This window comes from Pimephales promelas, chromosome 5, assembly GCF_988280905.1.
Source record: "Pimephales promelas chromosome 5, fPimPro1.hap1.1, whole genome shotgun sequence".
Lineage (NCBI taxonomy): Eukaryota > Metazoa > Chordata > Actinopteri > Cypriniformes > Leuciscidae > Pimephales > Pimephales promelas.
This window is the reverse complement of record NC_142773.1, coordinates 10,496,778-10,508,917: the sequence shown is the minus strand read 5'-3', so window position 1 is coordinate 10,508,917 and position 12,140 is coordinate 10,496,778. Positions and strand designations below refer to the sequence as shown.

Genomic DNA, 12,140 nt, shown 5'->3' with positions numbered 1-12,140 from the left:
AAGGTAGTTCCCTCATAAGTAATCTCTATATGGGTTATGAATGGGAAAAATATATGGGGCCCATTTTGATAAACCGCATGGGTCAGATATGGGCAAACACAAGCAGTCCCATATAGGCTGCCTACATGGGCTCAAGGTAGTTCCCTCATAAGTAATCTCTATATGGGTTATGAATGGGAAAAATATATGGGGCCCATTTTGATAAACCGCATGGGTCAGATATGGGCAAACACAAGCAGTCCCATATAGGCTGCCTACATGGGCCCAAAGTAGTTCCCTCATAAGTAATCTCTATATGGGTTCTGAATGTGAAAAATATATGGGGCCCATTTTGATAAACCGCATGGGTCAGATATGGGCAAACACAAGCAGTCCCATATAGGCTGCCTACATGGGCTCAAGGTAGTTCCCTCATAAGTAATCTCTATATGGGTTCTGAATGTAAAAAATATATGGGGCCCATTTTGATAAACCGCATGGGTCAGATATGGGCAAACACAAGCAGTCCCATATAGGCTGCCTACATGGGCCCACAAGGTAGTTCCCTCATAAGTAATCTCTATATGGGTTCTGAATGTAAAAAATATATGGGGCCCATTTTGATAAACCGCATGGGTCAGATATGGGCAAACACAAGCAGTCCCATATAGGCTGCCTACATGGGCCCACAAGGTAGTTCCCTCATAAGTAATCTCTATATGGGTTCTGAATGTGAAAAATATATGGGGCCCATTTTGATAAACCGCATGGGTCAGACATGGGCAAACACAAACAGTCCCATTTAGGCTGCCTACATGGGCCCAAGGTAGTTCCCTCATAGGTAATCTCTATTTGGGTTCTGAATGGGAAAAACATATGGGGCCCACTTTGATAAACCGCATGGGTCAGATATGGGCAAACACAAACAGTCCCATTTAGGCTGCCTACATGGGCCCAAAGTAGTTTCCACATAAGTAATCTCTATATGGGTTCTGAATGTGAAAAATATATGGGGCCCATTTTGATAAACCGCATGGGTCAGACATGGGCAAACACAAACAGTCTCATAAAGGCTGCCTACATGGGCCCAAAGTAGTTTCCACATAAGTAATCTCTATATGGATCCTTAATGCGGAAATATATACAAGTATAATTGTGAATATAATGAACTATGGAATAAATATAAATTGTGCATCTGTAAATGACTTCATAAACTATACACTTGTAAAAAAAACATATCTGTGCAATCATTAAAACATTTATATACAGTATATTTATGATTTACAGTATAATCCTTGTTAAAATACCACTAACAGTTGACCATATTTAGTAGTGAGGAAATTTCTCAAATGGACTTATTCCACAGGTGGAAACATATCATGGTACCACGCTTGAATTCACTGAGCTCCTGAAAGCAACCTATGTTTTTACACATGTTTGTAGAAGCACCTGCATACCTAGGTGCTTGATTTTATACAACTGTGGCCATGGAAGTGATTGAAACACCCCCATTCAATAACTTGGATGGGTGTCCCAATACTGTTGCAATAGTATTGGTATGTGGATACAGTATAGGCCACGGCTCTTCAAATCCAGTCCTGTTTTGGCGTTCAGCAGATATTAGTTCCAACCCTAATCATTGACACTAAATATTCAAACTCAAAGTGTCAACTTTTAGTGGTTTAATTTTGTTACTGCAAACTTCTGAGTTACTGCAATATGCTTATCTCAATATAGTTATACAAATGGTTCAAAATATCCCGAAAATGGTCACTGTACAATATGAAGAACGGGTTACAGAAGCTACTTATCTATCAAAATATTCTAATGACTTGAGATGGCTAGAATAAATCAAACCCCTAGCATCAGCCAAATGCCCTTATTCAATGTAAATACTCAAGAGTTTTCTGGTCAGTCAGTTAGTGACAATGTAATTCTAGAGATTTTAAATATTGGGGTTAGGGTTAGGGTTTTGATTATTGAAAGAGACTCAGTCCAGATGATGAAATAGCCCAAGTAAAAAAAGTTAGAATGCAACATGCAGTGTTTGAAGGGAAAATCAAAACTAAATTCAAAAATCACATTTGCAGCGAGTACAGAATGCACACAATGTACACAATGTAACATTTTAATGCTAAACAGTTGAATTTTTTATCTGTTTGTTGAATCAATGTCATGTCTTCAAGAAATCCATAACATTTAAATTATTATTATTTCTAATTATTAATTTCTAATTATTATTGTAGCATTTTATGATATTTTGATCAAAACACCACTTCAAAAATATAAATTTGTGTTGAAATAGAATCAGTATATTATTAACAATAATAAAAATAATGGATATAATTTCAATCTCAACAAGTGCAGAATAAACTTTTTTTGCTTTGTGCGATTTTGTTTGGGGTTTACAATTTTGTGTGTGCGCCTAAAGTTTAGCTTGCAGGATTACATTTTTATTCACACACTTTCATAAAAACAGTAATCAAATAATATAGCCAACAAATTAAATTAAACACGGATTTCTTAAAAAAAAAAAAATCATTACCACTTTTTTTTTTTTTTTTTAATCATTACCACTGAAACAATAGAGTGCCGAAGTGATGACGTCACTTTGTAGGACAACCCGGAAGCTAGCGGCGCATGGGTTCCCTCGGTAAAAAAGCAATGCATTTTCCCCATAGACTTTTGGAAAATCGCAAAAAATAAGATCTGTGTTTAACAGAGGGTTGTGACCCTTACACGTTCTGTCTAGCAAGATAATCTTTACAAGTTAATCCAAAATTTATATACATTTTGAAGCATATATAAAGATTTTAAAAAACACAATCAGACACAATAAAGTTTAAAAAAAAAACACACGCAGGTTATAATTGTGTGTTCTATGTCATAGATCAAAACGTGAAAATACGTGAGGCTCTGTTCACCAGAGACCTTATTTCAGGAGATTTAGCAAAAACCCATTCAAAAAACCCATAGGCTTTAGAGCGAGGGAACTGTAATGCTAAAATGCAAATTCACTTCTGCGTTTTGGCCTACAGAGTGACGTCGTAACTTCGGTTGTTTCAGCTTGTTTGATCATGATTGGTTAATCTGACTGTCATCTATGTAACTGGCCAATGACAACTGTGCGCGCCTTTTTACTGGTCAAGTTTGAAAAATCAAATACATTTGAGTTGATGACGACGGCTGCTCAGCAAGATTACTCGGTCTTTCAATTATTATTTTGAACTAATTTGCGATGTGACATGTAGCCTAAACGAAGGAGAACAGAAGATGTGAACACACAGAAGACGCTCAGACTGGATGCGTGAGATCCTGCAATATTGGCGATCAGGTAAGAGAACATTTTTCTGTCTCCACTATCATTTTAGAAAAACTGAGATCCACTAATATAAACGTTTAGGTATTACATTCAAATAAGTGGATGAGAGTGTTATAGTTCATGGTTGAATATGCAGATAAACAAAACGTATGTGAATGGAGTTCATTAACTACCCAGAAATGTTCTGTGTAACTTAACGTTAACGTTACATACGAGAGTTTTATAAACGGATAACGGACGTAGGCTACTAAGTTACCTGCAGTTGTGTTTGTAACGTTCATAACGGGTAGCTAACCATATTTATCTGAAAGCAACTTTAGTGCTTCTGAGTAAGTGTATTTGATTGTGCTAAAGTGGAACTATTGCAAATATACTTTTGGTACACTTAATAGTGGTAACGTTATTACTTTATTTTTTTGTCGTAATATATATATATATATGTGTATATATATATAAAATGTTCATTGTGTAATAAAGTCTTTTTAGGTGATGTGTCATTATGTTAATGAAATTGAAGTATAATTAGTATGAAATGTGTTCTAATATATTCTGGTAGAAGTTATTTATTTATTTACTAGGGAAGTAGAATCCAAATGAGTAAAGTGACTGATATATTGTGAAAAGCGCTATATAAATATGATTTGACTGATAAAACGGTCATTTACTCTCTGAAACACTGGAATCTACAGAAGAGTTGAGAAATGTTATTGGTCTAACGTTAAATCTCTTATATTTTAGTAGATGCCCGTTTCTAAATATTTTGACATCACCTCTTAAAAAACTGATAACTGCTAATGATAAGAGATTTGTTTATTTTTTTATTATTTTTATATATCAAGCACTGGAAGAAGATTTTTGGGGGGAGAGCAGGCACCCAACAGAGACAAATCCACCACGGCATGATTATCAACTTCATTATGTAAGTCAGTTTTAACCATTGCTTCTAAACCTTACATTGGGATTAATATATTATGTTGTCAAAAGTATTATACTCATCATCAAAAGTCATATCCTCTACCAGTGACAAATCTGAGTAACTAATTATCTTTATGTCTTTCTTCCTCTAAAGTGACAAAGAAAGGAGAACATGTCACCATCATGAGCCCTTTATTTAGTTCACGGAAGAACATCAAGGGAAAGACCCTCAGACGTGTCATAACAGGATAAATGTGGCTACAGGTAAAATTGTTTGATGGTTTGTTTGATTTTGGAGTAGCAATTTCTTTTTTTAAAGCTTTAATTGATGTGATGTGACATGTGTCCCCAAACTCGGAATTTGTGCTCTTCATTTCATCCATTCAAGTGCACACACACACACAGCAGTGAGTATTAAACACACACAGTGGAGACCGGGGAGCTATTGGGCTATTTTTCATGTTCTCTGAATGTTTTATAATGGCAAATGTTGGTACGATATTGATACGTTTTGTTTTAATATTGTTAAGGACGCATCACCCCACCCCATCCCAGATTGACCAAGGATCCAGATGAGTACTGGCAATTTGGTGGAGGATTGCTCTTTATCTACTACATTGTACTGTCACTTCCGGTATGGATTTATTAACCTTGTTGAGGTGTTTTGATTGTACTTAATTTAATAAATTTTTCAAAATTAGATTTTACATAATTTAATTAGAGTATTTAGCCCATGATTTACACACCCTCAAGCCATCCTTTGGTGTATATTAGCCCACGTTCTTCTTTCAGACAAATACAATCAGAATTTTATTAATAAACACCCTGACGCTTCCAAGTTTCGTAATGGCAGTGGATTGCAACTATTAGTTTAAAAAAGCTCAAAAAAGTGCATCCATCCATCATAAACTCCACACGGCTCCAGGGGGGTTAATAAAGGCCTTCTGAAGCAAAAATTTTGTTTGAAAAATATCCATATTCAAACTTTTTAAAGTAAAACAACTAGCTTCCAACTAAATGGCCATAAGCAGCCTACTTGCAAACTTATGCAATTGACCTGTGGCTAACCCACGCCCCCTCCACTCACTTGGACAAACAGTCAACATTCGGGGACAGGCGCTATGGCAGACATTTTACAGGAGGCAATTGGTGATTTTTGGAGACAAAAATATTATATATCATCTCAAAGTCACCTTAAGGGCCTTAACTATGCATTGGAGGGTTATATTAATAATTTTATTGTTGAGAAGGTCGATGAAAAGCTTCAGCTCCAGGCAAAAATGTAATTTACAGGTCACAATGTAAACGTGATATACCGCATATCGTTGCCATCACCGTTTGGTGCTACAGTATTTACATGAATCATTCAGCACAACATTGTTAACATTTGTTATCTCGGTTATTTACAGATACGCTAATTAAGCTAAGTGACATGATGTACAAAGCAACTAGAAGGCTAACTTTAGTTGTTGTTGTGGTCTACCGCGGCGCATGACTTAATCGCATAACTTAATCCAGAGCAGACACTTATCTCTGTTGAGAAGTGGCTTGGGAAAGGGTAAAGAAATACACACCGTCGCCCAGTCTCTCGGGAACCTAGTGTCGGAGTTGTATGTACCCCATGCACACCGTTTGACCATTTTAAACTTAAAATGACAAAAAAACCTAATGAAAACTGACTAACTGCAATGCATTTCAATGGACGTGGAAGCAGAGAATGTCCGAGTGTATTAGGTTAGGTGCGCACTGGTCATCGTGTTTGACTGAATGGCTTAGCCATAGGTCAATTTGTGACGTCAGAAGTAGCGTAGTGCATAATGGTGTAGAGTAAATATCAACTTAAAACCACATAAGTTGCACTTTACACTTAAGTGCAATCTGTATGTTCGCTTGGCCGGAAGCTGGTTATTTTATTTAATAAAGTTTTAAATATGAATATTTGATAATGCTTTAGATTACAGCCTGGAAAGTACTGCGTAATTAAAGCGATTTAACAGCGTAACCTTTGGTAATTATAGTGTACCTATAACATACTTACAATATAAGTATAAAGGAACAATATATTAAGTTTGGGGAATAAGGAGGTAACAACCAGGAGAATTAAACAATTATTTATACTGTAAGTATTAAAGGACTAAAGGGTGTTTATCCTACTATTGTGATAACAATCTTACATTTGGGAGCAATTTCACCAGAAAATTGTACACTGCGTACCTTTTTGAAATAAAGGTGAACCAATACCTACTCTAAAATTACAGGCTTTTAAAAAAATTACAGGGTACATATGCATTTATAAAGTCATCTTTTTTACATAAGTGCACTGAAACAAAAACTATTGCAACTTTTGCTTAAATATTGGGGAAAGATACACTTGTTTCATGTGGTGGTGCTTGTTACCCCCTTGTTCCATGTAGTTACAGGGTAAGTACAATAAAAATACATACACAGTTTTATATCACTGACTTGGAAACCTTTATTTATTATACAAGCACCACTTACCCTGTAACCACATCAAACAAAATATATGTCCCAGTATTTAAAAAAAATTGCAATAGTCTTAGCTTTTCTTGCCTTGAAACATGTTAGCCAAAACTCAAACATCTGCACTTTTGCTATAATTTTTTTTTAAAATATTAAAGAATTGTATAAATGCCTATATATGTACCCTGTCCTTTAAAAAAAGCCTATACAGTATTGATACACAATTTTTACAAAAAGGTTTGCAGTGTATGTACTCGCTAAATTGCTCCCAAATGTAAGACTGTTGTATCATAATAGTAGAATAAGTAACCCTTATTTCTATAATACTTACAGTATTAATATATATTTTTAATTCTCCTGGTTGTTACCCCATTATTCCCAAAACTTTACCCATATACTTACATGCAAGTCCTTTATAGGTACACTATAATTGCAGAAAGTTACACTGTAAATTCCTCTTAATTACATAGTACATTCCGGGCTGTAATCTAAAGCGTTACCGAATATTTTTCTTACACAAACTCATGGCTTTGCTTCAGAAGGCGTTTAATAACCCCCTCCCACTGTATATGCGCTCTTTTGACTCTGTTGATGCCTTCAAATGCAGACTAAAGTCTTATTTATTTGTTCAGGCTTTTAATTAGGTACCTGTGTTACATGATATGGTCATGTACTGTCTATGCTTTTATTGTGTGTATTTTATGATATTAATGTTTTTGTTGTAAGGCACTTTGTTGCCTTGTACCTGTGAAAGGTGCTATATAAATAAACTTTTACTTACTTACTTAGTTAACCTAACCCTAATATCTGGCCGATTGATCGGAGCATTCCTAATTTTACTTTAAAAGTAATCATAAATCATTATACTTATTATGCATACTTTATAAACTGTTTTTTATTGATTTCCTAAATGCCCTTCCAGTGACATTCCAAAACCGTCACCATTCCTATATAATTTTTTTGCTGTTTTTTTTTTAATCCTGAGTAGAAATTGTTATTCTGTCATAAGGTATTGTGACGTGTAAGTAACATGATTTTTCTAAAATCAAAATCCCTAAAAAAAAAAAAAAAAAAAAAAAAATGTTTTGCAGAGGCTCTTAAGAAGACAACACAGATCAACTGGCAAGGAACTGAGAGGGAACTCTCAAAATAGTCCAGGACAAGAGATGGAGGAGGAGAGTGTCTAGATGCGCAAATGACTGTCTGCAGTGTAAGCTGTACTGATAAATGTACTGTATAGTTGCTGCTTCTTCTAACTGTCACCAATTTATATCCTGTTCAAATGTTCAGTAAAGACTGGGTCAAATACAGGTTCAAAATATGTATTTTAACAAATAGGTATTAAATAGATACTCTTTAATCTGACATAAATCTGCTTCTTTAAATATTGTCCCTGGAATTTCAGAATATAGCATAATATGATGATGAGTAATTTTAATAAAATTGAAAATATTTCAATATCACTGTGTGCTCTAATGCTTTAAAACTTGTTTGTGTGGTGTTGCTACTCATTTAGATGGAGCCCAGATGATCCCTAATTGGGCCACATGCATATGATTCCTAGTTGGGCCCCACCTAAAGCCCTGTGAAATCCTGTATCCTGAATTCCAGCTTTTGCTGGAAGTTGCTGGGGCCAGCATGGAACCTATGGACAAACCCACTTAAAGCCCATATTTCAGCCCATATAGTAACCTTGTAGTACCCACAAAAAACTAAAGCTGGGACCAAGATAGGTCTTGTGCATGTGGCCCAGTTGGGGCCCACCTGTTTATAAGTGCGATCCTACATGAAACCCACCTGGGCGATTTACATGGCACCATTATGGAACCCACGGACAATCCCATACAGAGCCCACTTTTCATTTCAAAGCCACATGGGACCCACATACAAATGTCGGCTGGGTTAAAGCTGGGCCCGAGATGGGTCTTGTGCATGTTGCCCACTTGGGTCCGGCCTAGTACCAAGTGTAATCCTACATAAAATTCATCTGGGCAATTTACATAGGGCCATTATGTAACCCGTGGACAATCCCAATCAAAGCCCATTTTTTAGCCCATTTCAAACCCACATGGGCCCCACATATAAATATCGGCTGGGTTAAAGCTGGGACCGAGATGGGTCTTGTGCATGTTGCCCACTTGGGTCCGGCCTAGTACCAAGTGCAATCCTACATGAAATTCATCTGGGCAATTAACATGGGGCCATTATGTAACCCGCGGACAATCCCAATCAAAGCCCATTTTTCAGCCCATTTCAAACCCACATGGGCCCCACATATAAATATCGGCTGGGTTAAAGCTGGGACCGAGATGGGTCTTGTGCATGTTGCCCACTTGGGTCCGGCCTAGTACCAAGTGCAATCCTACATGAAATTCATCTGGGCAATTAACATGGGGCCATTATGTAACCCGCGGACAATCCCAATCAAAGCCCATTTTTCAGCCCATTTCAAACCCACATGGGCCCCACATATAAATATCGGCTGGGTTAAAGCTGGGACCGAGATGGGTCTTGTGCATGTTGCCCACTTGGGTCCGGCCTAGTACCAAGTGCAATCCTACATGAAATTCATCTGGGCAATTAACATGGGGCCATTATGTAACCCGCGGACAAACCCAATCAAAGCCCATTTTTCAGCCCATTTCAAACCCACATGGGCCCCACATATAAATATCGGCTGGGTTAAAGCTGGGACCGAGATGGGTCTTGTGCATGTTGCCCACTTGGGTCCGGCGTAGTACCAAGTGCAATCCAACATGAAATTTATCTGGGCAATTAACATGGGGCCATTATGTAACCCGCGGACAATCCTACATGGGGCCCATTTTTCAGCCCATTTCATACCCATATGGGCCCCACATACAAATGTTGGCTGGGATATTTCAGTTACACATTCTACATTGATTAAAAAAGAAAAATCAAATGTGTTTTTAATTCATACAGAAATAAAATATTTATAATTCAGCTGAGAATAAAGTTAGTTCAAATTTTAAGAAAAACAAATATATGATCTGAAATATAGCACATTCATTTTTAAATTCATTCAGGTTCAATTACCAAAAATACAATCTTAATTTAATTTAAAGCAAATAATAAATCTAAAATATATGGGTTATATGCATATTTTGTAAAAAAAGAAAAAAAAAAGAAAGAAAGATATATATCCAAAAACACAAGGCCTTAAACTTTAACAAGGGTGCAACTCTGGAAAGATGGCGCCGGTGTGTGTGGCAGGCCGTCTACTCTCGGTGTTACATGTCATGTTTTTAATGTTTATATCGTTTTTATTGTTTCCCCTGTCGCCTTTCTGCCACTCTCTTATTGTCTACGAACGTCAACAATTGATCGACATCTACCAACATATGCCCAAACAACACATTACTCATTATGAGACCCTCTCTGGACTTGAGAGTTTTAGTTTTTACTCACCACCGGATCCCTCTGGTCTCCCTGAGTACCGGCGCTGTCAGATATTTGGCGTCTCTGGCAGACGACGCAGGAAAAGGCGCGGTAAACGGGCAGGATTGGCCGTGAAGATAAAGCTGGCGCTGACGGCGGGCTGTTTCACCCATTCTATGCTGGCTTACCACGCAGTCGACGCGGTACGAGATCTACGGGTTACACAGCGATCCAGGGCTGTCACTATGCACATCCAGCTCGACATGCCGGACTCTACCCGTCTTCATCAACAAACCTCCCCTCGGGTTCGGCGAAGGAAGGCTGATCATCGCCATCTGCGTTCGTTCCACAGATCGTCGCAAATTCAGAGAGAATCTCCTAAACTCAAGATGGCGCTAGCTAATGCTCGCTCCCTGGTCAACAAAACTTTTATTCTCAACGATTTCATCACTTCAAATGATCTGGAACTCTTCTTTGTGACTGAGTCATGGGTAAAACCAGGTGACCTAAGCCCTTTTTCTGAGCTTGTGCCTCCCAATTTTGATTTTTTTAACACTCCTCGTCTTACGGGGCGAGGAGGTGGGCTTGTGACGGTCTTTAAAAATAATTTGCAATGCAGACTACTGACCACTACCAGTCCTACTAGCTTTGAGGCCCAGTTGATTAACTTGAATTCTGTTTTGATCATTTTAATCTATAGACCACCAGCACCGAACAATAATTTTATTGAAGAGTTTGCTGAATTTCTGGGGGAAATTCTTACTAAGTATGATAGTATTTTAATTTTGGGTGATTTCAATATCCATGTCTGCTGTGCAGCCAATGTATTAGCAAATGAATTTTTAAATCTTATATCTTCACTTAACTTTGCACAATGGGTAGATGGCCTGACTCACTGTCATGGTCATACATTAGATCTGATACTGACGTATGGTTTATCGGTTGCTGATGTTGTTACGAGTGATATTTCTTTTTCTGACCATAAACCGGTACTATTTCACACTATTCTCCCTTCTTTACCTACCAAACCAGCTCAGGTATGCTGGTCTCGTACTCTGACTGCACAATCTTGCAAGGCATTTTCTAATATGTATCTGAAAGAACATCAACCTCTCACCTCGGATTTGCTATTTTCCCAATCGAGTGCTGATGATCAGTTGCAACTGTTTTATAATAGATGTGGTAATATTGTAGATGCTATTGCACCACGAAAACTCGTTAATCGGAAGGGTAAATCCCAACCATGGTTAAACAAAGAGATTCGGGAACTCAGGCAGCAAAGTCGTAGATGTGAACGAAAGTGGAAGAAAGATGGTCTACAGGTATCATTTGAAATGCTGAAGACCTCCTTACACACTTTCCAAAAAGCTGCCAAGAATGCAAAGGAAAAATATCTATCGGACATCATAGCACAAAATTCTTACTGTTCTAAAGTTTTATTTTCAACAATAGATTCTGTTTTAAATCCTCCAACACAGATATTCCTAGACGTTTCATCTTCACTATGTGAAAACTTTCTTAATTATTTTTTAAATAAAGTGAAAAAGGCACGGGCTCAACCATTTATAAATTCAGATCCTATTCCAGACTGCATACTATTCACTACGCAGTGGAGTGATTTTGAATTGATCTCCTTACAGACATGTAGGGAGGTCACTTTGAAATTAAAATCTACTTTTTCAGCTCAGGATGTCCTGCCTTCATGGTTTTTAAAACAAATCTTTGACACTATTGGACCTGACCTTGTAATAATAATAAATAATTGTCTCTTGACAGGGACAATTCCAGAGATTCTAAAATTAGCCTCAGTGTCACCAATCCCAAAAAAGGCCTCGCCGGATCCTTCAATCTATTCAAACTTTCGACCAATTTCAAACTTGCCGTTTATATCAAAGATTCTAGAAAAAATTGTATTTATACAGCTTCAAGATTATCTGACTACAAATGGTATATCAGATATTTTTCAGTCTGGTTTTAAAACTTTACATAGTACAGAGACTGCTCTTCTGAAAGTTTATAATGATATTTTAATGTCCACTGACGC

General features: G+C 37.2%; 1 long non-coding RNA gene across 1 annotated transcript; it reads left to right on the top strand.

The window, feature by feature from the left end:
* The first annotated feature begins 3,132 nt into the window (after nt 1-3,132).
* On the top strand, nt 3,133-8,157 carry LOC120471788 (uncharacterized). The gene is made up of 5 exons (XR_005620854.2): nt 3,133-3,313; nt 4,141-4,220; nt 4,371-4,480; nt 4,747-4,850; nt 7,789-8,157. It is a non-coding gene; the product is annotated as an uncharacterized LOC120471788 (long non-coding RNA).
* The last annotated feature ends 3,983 nt before the right edge of the window (nt 8,158-12,140 follow it).